This window comes from Echinops telfairi, unplaced genomic scaffold (genome assembly GCF_000313985.2).
Source record: "Echinops telfairi isolate 266 unplaced genomic scaffold, ASM31398v2 ScPeMD7_7469;HRSCAF=8507_1, whole genome shotgun sequence".
Taxonomy (NCBI): Eukaryota; Metazoa; Chordata; class Mammalia; order Afrosoricida; family Tenrecidae; genus Echinops; species Echinops telfairi.
Window position 1 is genome coordinate 13,667,246 of NW_022111373.1, and position 1,363 is coordinate 13,668,608.

The following is a 1,363-nucleotide window of genomic DNA, read 5'->3' on the forward strand; positions in this document are numbered from 1 at the left end:
TAAGATCTGGTTTCATTCATACTTCTCAAGACTGCCCTCGCATCGGCTCCAGGTGCGGTAAACATGACAATGCACAAAATCCTCAAGAATGGGATTAAACAACAGCAAATATTTGAGGGATGCTGGAATCCCTCCCTGGTAAGCTCTGCTCTGCAGATGGTTCATCCATGTTCATTAGAGTAGTTCTTGATTCTCGTGGGATCCTTGTCCAGTTTGGGTATCAGAGTTTTACTAGCTTCATAGAAAGAGTTCTGGAGTTTGTTGTTGTTTCTATACTCTGGCAGAGTTTGTGTAGGATTGGTGTCAGTTCTTCCCTGAATGCTTGGTAGAATTCTCCAGTGAAGAATTCATCTGGTCCACGGGATTTTTTTTGTTGGCCATCCCTTAATAACCTTGCCTATTTCTTCTTATAGAATATCTTAAAACTTTACTTCTTACTCATCTATTTCATTTTTATTTCTATAATCGTGTTTTCCATTTCTCAGAGCTCTTTGTAGTCTCTAAGTTTCTGTATTCATATATTCTTCCCATTTCCAGGATATAATGACTTTTATCGCTCATATAATATTCACTAAAGCTTAAAAAAATTATCAGTCCATTTTCAAGTTCTATTCCTCTGTTTATTAACTTTTACAATTGATCTTTTTCATGCTAGCAATTTTCCTTTAATGTCTAGTGATCATTGGCTCTGCACGTGTGAGAGCAAATGTTCTTAAAAGCAGATTGCCGTCTACATGTAGATGTATGCGTGGGGAGGGCCTCTCACTGGTCGACATGTCAAAATGTTTGAAAACCCACCGTTGGTTTGTGGTTGCTTTTTCTTGGGCTGCCCAAAGAAGATCCTATCTTCTGCCTGAGAGTAACAGCCTGACCTCCAGCATTCTGAGAACCAAGAGAGAGAAAGTGGCTGAGCACTGAGTTTGTGAATCTTTGCCTTTATCCCTGTTTGTAGGTTAACATCTTATCTCTGGCTCTTTTTATACCTCATATTCTCAATATCGACTCTCCGGTCAAACTTTCTGCTTTCTGCTGTGGTAGGTAAGGGTAGTCATCTGGGGAACATGCTTCAAGATGCAAGCCTTGAACGTTTATTTTTTTACAATACTGCCCTTAACCAACACTCCTATATTCGCTCCCTTTCTATCCCTAATTTTAGAAATTCCTGCTACCCTCAATTATCCAGCCTTGTCTGGGTCCTGTGCCATGAACCCAGTGTTTTTTTAAAAATTTATTTATTGGTTTTGTCCATTACTGGTGCTTACATTTTCTCTCTCTGTTCTAGTACATTCTTCTAGTTCATCCACTTTATGTTGCTGAGATTTTGTTAACAAAATCTTAAGTTATTTCCCCTTCTGTTTTTTTT